The following is a 9,653-nucleotide window of genomic DNA, read 5'->3' as shown; positions in this document are numbered from 1 at the left end:
CTGGTCAGTGAGACAGGTCTCCCTTCCCCATAATAATAATAATATTAACCTGGTCAGTGAGGCAGGTCTCCCTTCCCCATAATAATAATAATATTAACCTGGTCAGTGAGAGGAGGCAGGTCTCCCTTCCCCATAATAATAATAATATTAACCTGGTCAGTGAGAGGAGACAGGTCTCCCTTCCCCATAATAATAATAATATTAACCTGGTCAGTGAGACAGGTCTCCCTTCCCCATAATAATAATAATATTAACCTGGTCAGTGAGAGGAGGCAGGTCTCCTTCCCCATAATAATAATAATATTAACCTGGTCAGTGAGACAGGTCTCCCTTCCCCATAATAATAATAATATTAACCTGGTCAGTGAGAGGAGACAGGTCTCCCTTCCCCATAATAATAATAATATTAACCTGGTCAGTGAGACATGTCTCCCTTCCCCATAATAATAATAATATTAACCTGGTCAGTGAGACAGGTCTCCCTTCCCCATAATAATAATAATATTAACCTGGTCAGTGAGAGGAGACAGGTCTCCCTTCCCCATAATAATAATAATATTAACCTGGTCAGTGAGGCAGGTCTCCCTTCCCCATAATAATAATAATATTAACCTGGTCAGTGAGGCAGGTCTCCCTTCCCCATAATAATAATATTTAACCTGGTCAGTGAGAGGAGACAGGTCTCCCTTCCCCATAATAATAATAATATTAACCTGGTCAGTGAGACAGGTCTCCCTTCCCCATAATAATAATAATATTAACCTGGTCAGTGAGAGGAGACAGGTCTCCCTTCCCCATAATAATAATAATATTAACCTGGTCAGTGAGAGGAGGCAGGTCTCCCTTCCCCATAATAATAATAATATTAACCTGGTCAGTGAGAGGAGACAGGTCTCCCTTCCCCATAATAATAATAATATTAACCTGGTCAGTGAGACAGGTCTCCCTTCCCCATAATAATAATAATATTAACCTGGTCAGTGAGACAGGTCTCCCTTCCCCATAATAATAATAATATTAACCTGGTCAGTGAGACAGGTCTCCCTTCCCCATAATAATAATAATATTAACCTGGTCAGTGAGAGGAGACAGGTCTCCCTTCCCCATAATAATAATAATATTAACCTGGTCAGTGAGAGGAGACAGGTCTCCCTTCCCCATAATAATAATAATATTAACCTGGTCAGTGAGGCAGGTCTCCCTTCCCCATAATAATAATAATATTAACCTGGTCAGTGAGAGGAGGCAGGTCTCCCCTTCCCCATAATAATAATAATATTAACCTGGTCAGTGAGACAGGTCTCCCTTCCCCATAATAATAATAATATTAACCTGGTCAGTGAGAGGAGACAGGTCTCCCTTCCCCATAATAATAATAATATTAACCTGGTCAGTGAGAGGAGACAGGTCTCCCTTCCCCATAATAATAATAATATTAACCTGGTCAGTGAGACAGGTCTCCCTTCCCCATAATAATAATAATATTAACCTGGTCAGTGAGGCAGGTCTCCTTCCCCATAATAATAATAATATTAACCTGGTCAGTGAGACAGGTCTCCCTTCCCATAATAATAATAATATTAACCTGGTCAGTGAGACAGGTCTCCCTTCCCCATAATAATAATAATATTATCCTGGTCAGTGAGGCAGGTCTCCCCTTCCCCATAATAATAATAATATTAACCTGGTCAGTGAGACAGGTCTCCCTTCCCCCATAATAATAATAATATTAACCTGGTCAGTGAGAGGAGACAGGTCTCCCTTCCCATAATAATAATAATATTAACCTGGTCAGTGAGAGGAGACAGGTCTCCCTTCCCCATAATAATAATAATATTAACCTGGTCAGTGAGACAGGTCTCCCTTCCCCATAATAATAATAATATTAACCTGGTCAGTGAGGCAGGTCTCCCTTCCCATAATAATAATAATATTAACCTGGTCAGTGAGACAGGTCTCCCTTCCCCATAATAATAATAATATAACCTGGTCAGGGAGACAGGTCTCCCTTCCCCATAATAATAATAATATTATCCTGGTCAGTGAGGCAGGTCTCCCCTTCCCCATAATAATAATAATATTAACCTGGTCAGTGAGACAGGTCTCCCTTCCCCATAATAATAATAATATTAACCTGGTCAGTGAGAGGAGACAGGTCTCCCTTCCCCATAATAATAATAATATTAACCTGGTCAGTGAGAGGAGACAGGTCTCCCTTCCCCATAATAATAATAATATTAACCTGGTCAGTGAGACAGGTCTCCCTTCCCCATAATAATAATAATATTAACCTGGTCAGTGAGGCAGGTCTCCCTTCCCCATAATAATAATAATATTAACCTGGTCAGTGAGACAGGTCTCCCTTCCTCATAATAATAATAATATTAACCTGGTCAGGGAGACAGGTCTCCCTTCCCCATAATAATAATAATATTAACCTGGTCAGTGAGGCAGGTCTCCCTTCCCCATAATAATAATAATATTAACCTGGTCAGTGAGACAGGTCTCCCTTCCCCCATAATAATAATAATATTAACCTGGTCAGTGAGAGGAGACAGGTCTCCCTTCCCCATAATAATAATAATATTAACCTGGTCAGTGAGAGGAGACAGGTCTCCCTTCCCCATAATAATAATAATATTAACCTGGTCAGTGAGAGGAGACAGGTCTCCCTTCCCCATAATAATAATAATATTAACCTGGTCAGTGAGAGGAGACAGGTCTCCCATCCCCATAATAATAATAATATTAACCTGGTCAGTGAGAGGAGACAGGTCTCCCTTCCCCATAATAATAATAATATTAACCTGGTCAGTGAGGCAGGTCTCCCTTCCCCATAATAATAATAATATTAACCTGGTCAGTGAGACATAATAATAATAATATTAACCTGGTCAGTGAGACAGGTCTCCCTTCCCCATAATAATAATAATATTAACCTGGTCAGTGAGACAGGTCTCCCTTCCCCATAATAATAATAATATTAACCTGGTCAGTGAGACAGGTCTCCCTTCCCCATAATAATAATAATATTAACCTGGTCAGTGAGACAGGTCTCCCTTCCCCATAATAATAATAATATTAACCTGGTCAGTGAGACAGGTCTCCCTTCCCCATAATAATAATAATATTAACCTGGTCAGTGAGACAGGTCTCCCTTCCCCATAATAATAATAATATTAACCTGGTCAGTGAGACAGGTCTCCCTTCCCCATAATAATAATAATATTAACCTGGTCAGTGAGACAGGTCTCCCTTCCCCATAATAATAATAATATTAACCTGGTCAGTGAGAGGAGACAGGTCTCCCTTCCCCATAATAATAATAATATTAACCTGGTCAGTGAGACAGGTCTCCCTTCCCCATAATAATAATAATATTAACCTGGTCAGTGAGAGGAGACAGGTCTCCCTTCCCCATAATAATAATAATATTAACCTGGTCAGGAGACAGGTCTCCCTTCCCCATAATAATAATAATATTAACCTGGTCAGTGAGACAGGTCTCCTTCCCCATAATAATAATAATATTAACCTGGTCAGTGAGAGGAGGCAGGTCTCCCTTCCTCATAATAATAATAATATTAACCTGGTCAGTGAGGCAGGTCTCCCTTCCCCATAATAATAATAATATAACCTGGTCAGTGAGACAGGTCTCCCTTCCCCATAATAATAATAATATTAACCTGGTCAGTGAGAGGAGACAGGTCTCCCTTCCCCATAATAATAATAATATTAACCTGGTCAGTGAGAGGAGGCAGGTCTCCCTTCCCCATAATAATAATAATATTAACCTGGTCAGTGAGAGGGTCTCCCTTCCCCATAATAATAATAATATTAACCTGGTCAGTGAGACAGGTCTCCTTCCCCATAATAATAATAATATTAACCTGGTCAGTGAGACAGGTCTCCCTTCCCCATAATAATAATAATATTAACCTGGTCAGTGAGAGGAGGCAGGTCTCCCTTCCCCATAATAATAATAATATTAACCTGGTCAGTGAGAGGAGACAGGTCTCCCTTCCCCATAATAATAATAATATTAACCTGGTCAGTGAGACAGGTCTCCCTTCCCCATAATAATAATAATATTAACCTGGTCAGTGAGAGGAGGCAGGTCTCCCTTCCCCATAATAATAATAATATTAACCTGGTCAGTGAGAGGAGACAGGTCTCCCTTCCCCATAATAATAATAATATTAACCTGGTCAGTGAGAGGAGGCAGGTCTCCCTTCCCCATAATAATAATAATAATATTAACCTGGTCAGTGAGACCTCCCTTCCCCATAATAATAATAATATTAACCTGGTCAGTGAGAGGAGGTCTCCCTTCCCCATAATAATAATAATATTAACCTGGTCAGTGAGACAGGTCTCCCTTCCCCATAATAATAATAATATTAACCTGGTCAGTGAGAGGAGACAGGTCTCCCTTCCCCATAATAATAATAATATTAACCTGGTCAGTGAGAGGAGACAGGTCTCCTTCCCCATAATAATAATAATATTAACCTGGTCAGTGAGACAGGTCTCCCTTCCCCATAATAATAATAATATTAACCTGGTCAGTGAGACAGGTCTCCCTTCCCCATAATAATAATAATATTAACCTGGTCAGTGAGAGGAGACAGGTCTCCCTTCCCCATAATAATAATAATATTAACCTGGTCAGTGAGACAGGTCTCCCTTCCCCATAATAATAATAATATTAACCTGGTCAGTGAGAGGAGGTCACAGGTCTCCCTTCCCCATAATAATAATAATATTAACCTGGTCAGTGAGAGGAGACAGGTCTCCCTTCCCCATAATAATAATAATATTAACCTGGTCAGTGAGACAGGTCTCCCTTCCCCATAATAATAATAATATTAACCTGGTCAGTGAGACAGGTCTCCCTTCCCCATAATAATAATAATATTAACCTGGTCAGTGAGAGGAGGCAGGTCTCCCTTCCCCATAATAATAATAATATTAACCTGGTCAGTGAGAGGTGACAGGTCTCCCTTCCCCATAATAATAATAATATTAACCTGGTCAGTGAGGCAGGTCTCCTTCCCCATAATAATAATAATATTAACCTGGTCAGTGAGACAGGTCTCCCTTCCCCATAATAATAATAATATTAACCTGGTCAGTGAGAGGAGACAGGTCTCCCTTCCCCATAATAATAATAATATTAACCTGGTCAGTGAGAGGAGACAGGTCTCCCTTCCCCATAATAATAATAATATTAACCTGGTCAGTGAGACAGGTCTCCCTTCCCCATAATAATAATAATATTAACCTGGTCAGTGAGAGGAGAGGTCTCCCTTCCCCATAATAATAATAATATTAACCTGGTCAGTGAGACAGGTCTCCCTTCCCCATAATAATAATAATATTAACCTGGTCAGTGAGAGGAGACAGGTCTCCCTTCCCCATAATAATAATAATATTAACCTGGTCAGTGAGAGGAGGCAGGTCTCCCTTCCCCATAATAATAATAATATTAACCTGGTCAGTGAGAGGAGACAGGTCTCCCTTCCCATAATAATAATAATATTAACCTGGTCAGTGAGACAGGTCTCCCTTCCCCATAATAATAATAATATTAACCTGGTCAGTGAGACAGGTCTCCCTTCCCCATAATAATAATAATATTAACCTGGTCAGTGAGACAGGTCTCCCTTCCCCATAATAATAATAATATTAACCTGGTCAGTGAGACAGGTCTCCCTTCCCCATAATAATAATAATATTAACCTGGTCAGTGAGACAGGTCTCCCTTCCCCATAATAATAATAATATTAACCTGGTCAGTGAGAGGAGACAGGTCTCCCTTCCCCATAATAATAATAATATTAACCTGGTCAGTGAGAGGAGACAGGTCTCCTTCCCCATCTAATAATAATAATATTAACCTGGTCAGTGAGAGGAGACAGGTCTCCCTTCCCCATAATAATAATAATATTAACCTGGTCAGTGAGAGGAGACAGGTCTCCCTTCCCCATAATAATAATAATATTAACCTGGTCAGTGAGAGGAGACAGGTCTCCCTTCCCCATAATAATAATAATATTAACCTGGTCAGTCCTTCCCCATAATAATAATAATATTAACCTGGTCAGTGAGAGGAGACAGGTCTCCCTTCCCCATAATAATAATAATATTAACCTGGTCAGTGAGAGGAGACAGGTCTCCCTTCCCCATAATAATAATAATATTAACCTGGTCAGTGAGACAGGTCTCCCTTCCCCATAATAATAATAATATTAACCTGGTCAGTGAGACAGGTCTCCCTTCCCCATAATAATAATAATATTAACCTGGTCAGTGAGAGGTGACAGGTCTCCCTTCCCCATAATAATAATAATATTAACCTGGTCAGTGAGACAGGTCTCCCTTCCCCATAATAATAATAATATAAACCTGGTCAGTGAGAGGAGGTGCAGGTCTCCCTTCCCCATAATAATAATAATATTAACCTGGTCAGTGAGAGGAGGCAGGTCTCCCTTCCCCATAATAATAATAATATTAACCTGGTCAGTGAGACAGGTCTCCCTTCCCCATAATAATAATAATATTAACCTGGTCAGTGAGACAGGTCTCCCTTCCCCATAATAATAATAATATTAACCTGGTCAGTGAGAGGAGACAGGTCTCCCTTCCCCATAATAATAATAATATTAACCTGGTCAGTGAGACAGGTCTCCCTTCCCCATAATAATAATAATATTAACCTGGTCAGTGAGACAGGTCTCCCTTCCCCATAATAATAATAATATTAACCTGGTCAGTGAGAGGAGACAGGTCTCCCTTCCCCATAATAATAATAATATTAACCTGGTCAGTGAGAGGAGGCAGGTCTCCTTCCCCATAATAATAATAATATTAACCTGGTCAGTGAGACAGGTCTCCCTTCCCCATAATAATAATAATATTAACCTGGTCAGTGAGAGGAGACAGGTCTCCCTTCCCCATAATAATAATAATATTAACCTGGTCAGTGAGAGGAGACAGGTCTCCCTTCCCCATAATAATAATAATATTAACCTGGTCAGTGAGAGGAGACAGGTCTCCCTTCCCCATAATAATAATAATATTAATAATAATAACCTGGTCAGTGAGACAGGTCTCCCTTCCCCATAATAATAATAATATTAACCTGGTCAGTGAGACAGGTCTCCCTTCCCCATAATAATAATAATATTAACCTGGTCAGTGAGAGGAGGCAGGTCTCCCTTCCCCATAATAATAATAATATTAACCTGGTCAGTGAGACAGGTCTCCCTTCCCCATAATAATAATAATATTAACCTGGTCAGTGAGACAGGTCTCCCTTCCCCATAATAATAATAATATTAACCTGGTCAGTGAGAGACAGGTCTCCCTTCCCCATAATAATAATAATATTAACCTGGTCAGTGAGACAGGTCTCCCTTCCCCATAATAATAATAATATTAACCTGGTCAGTGAGAGGAGACAGGTCTCCCTTCCCCATAATAATAATAATATTAACCTGGTCAGTGAGAGGAGGCAGGTCTCCCTTCCCCATAATAATAATAATATTAACCTGGTCAGTGAGACAGGTCTCCCTTCCCCATAATAATAATAATATTAACCTGGTCAGTGAGACAGGTCTCCCTTCCCCATAATAATAATAATATTAACCTGGTCAGTGAGAGGAGACAGGTCTCCCTTCCCCATAATAATAATAATATTAACCTGGTCAGTGAGACAGGTCTCCCTTCCCCATAATAATAATAATATTAACCTGGTCAGTGAGACAGGTCTCCCTTCCCCATAATAATAATAATATTAACCTGGTCAGTGAGAGGAGGCAGGTCTCCCTTCCCCATAATAATAATAATATTAACCTGGTCAGTGAGACAGGTCTCCCTTCCCCATAATAATAATAATATTAACCTGGTCAGTGAGAGGAGACAGGTCTCCCTTCCCCATAATAATAATAATATTAACCTGGTCAGTGAGAGGAGACAGGTCTCCCTTCCCCATAATAATAATAATATTAACCTGGTCAGTGAGAGGGAGACAGGTCTCCCTTCCCCATAATAATAATAATATTAACCTGGTCAGTGAGACAGGTCTCCCTTCCCCATAATAATAATAATATTAACCTGGTCAGTGAGACAGGTCTCCCTTCCCCATAATAATAATAATATTAACCTGGTCAGTGAGAGGAGACAGGTCTCCCTTCCCCATAATAATAATAATATTAACCTGGTCAGTGAGACAGGTCTCCCTTCCCCATAATAATAATAATATTAACCTGGTCAGTGAGACAGGTCTCCCTTCCCCATAATAATAATAATATTAACCTGGTCAGTGAGAGGAGACAGGTCTCCCTTCCCCATAATAATAATAATATTAACCTGGTCAGTGAGACAGGTCTCCCTTCCCCATAATAATAATAATATTAACCTGGTCAGTGAGACAGGTCTCCCTTCCCCATAATAATAATAATATTAACCTGGTCAGTGAGACAGGTCTCCCTTCCCCATAATAATAATAATATTAACCTGGTCAGTGAGAGGAGGCAGGTCTCCTTCCCCATAATAATAATAATATTAACCTGGTCAGTGAGACAGGTCTCCCTTCCCCATAATAATAATAATATTAACCTGGTCAGTGAGAGGAGACAGGTCTCCCTTCCCCATAATAATAATAATATTAACCTGGTCAGTGATCTCCCTTCCCCATAATAATAATAATAATATAACCTGGTCAGTGAGACAGGTCTCCCTTCCCCATAATAATAATAATATTAACCTGGTCAGTGAGAGGAGACAGGTCTCCCTTCCCCATAATAATAATAATATTAACCTGGTCAGTGAGACAGGTCTCCCTTCCCCATAATAATAATAATATTAACCTGGTCAGTGAGAGGAGACAGGTCTCCCTTCCCCATAATAATAATAATATTAACCTGGTCAGTGAGACAGGTCTCCCTTCCCCATAATAATAATAATATTAACCTGGTCAGTGAGATCTCCCTTCCCCCATAATAATAATAATATTAACCTGGTCAGTGAGAGGACAGGTCTCCCTTCCCCATAATAATAATAATATTAACCTGGTCAGTGAGACAGGTCTCCCTTCCCCATAATAATAATAATATTAACCTGGTCAGTGAGAGACAGGTCTCCCTTCCCCATAATAATAATAATATTAACCTGGTCAGTGAGACAGGTCTCCCTTCCCCATAATAATAATAATATTAACCTGGTCAGTGAGAGGAGGCACTCCCTTCCCCATAATAATAATAATATTAACCTGGTCAGTGAGACAGGTCTCCCTTCCCCATAATAATAATAATATTAACCTGGTCAGTGAGGCAGGTCTCCCTTCCCATAATAATAATAATATTAACCTGGTCAGTGAGACAGGTCTCCCTTCCCCATAATAATAATAATATTAACCTGGTCAGTGAGAGGAGACAGGTCTCCCTTCCCCATAATAATAATAATATTAACCTGGTCAGTGAGAGGAGACAGGTCTCCCTTCCCCATAACAATAATAATATTAACCTGGTCAGTGAGACAGGTCTCCCTTCCCCATAATAATAATAATATTAACCTGGTCAGTGAGACAGGTCTCCCTTCCCCATAATAATAATAATATTAACCTGGTCAGTGAGAGGAGGCAGGTCTCC

Source organism: Oncorhynchus masou, unplaced genomic scaffold (genome assembly GCF_036934945.1).
Source record: "Oncorhynchus masou masou isolate Uvic2021 unplaced genomic scaffold, UVic_Omas_1.1 unplaced_scaffold_2575, whole genome shotgun sequence".
NCBI classification, from domain to species: Eukaryota; Metazoa; Chordata; class Actinopteri; order Salmoniformes; family Salmonidae; genus Oncorhynchus; species Oncorhynchus masou.
This window is presented reverse-complemented; position numbering follows the sequence as displayed.